The sequence below is a fragment of the Rasamsonia byssochlamydoides genome (assembly GCF_041956645.1).
Source record: "Rasamsonia byssochlamydoides strain NRRL 3658 unplaced genomic scaffold VTN77scaffold_49, whole genome shotgun sequence".
Taxonomy (NCBI): domain Eukaryota; kingdom Fungi; phylum Ascomycota; class Eurotiomycetes; order Eurotiales; family Trichocomaceae; genus Rasamsonia; species Rasamsonia byssochlamydoides.
The window spans coordinates 109,114-109,334 of record NW_027192432.1 but is presented as its reverse complement, the minus strand read 5'-3'; positions in this window follow the sequence as shown (position 1 = coordinate 109,334).

Genomic DNA, 221 nt, shown 5'->3' with positions numbered 1-221 from the left:
CCCCCCCCCAAAATGATAATCAACATGCTCCATCCTTCGTTTTTGTTTCGGGTAATATATCTAATAATACGTGCTTGCTTGCTGAAGCAACACGGGTGAGTGAGATCACCACCAAACCACCTAATAGGACTCGGCTCCTAGGTAGGCGCCGACAAAGTCTTTAATAATAAGGTCGAGGTATGTATGTACCTACCCAGTAGGATCGAATCGAATCGAACAAG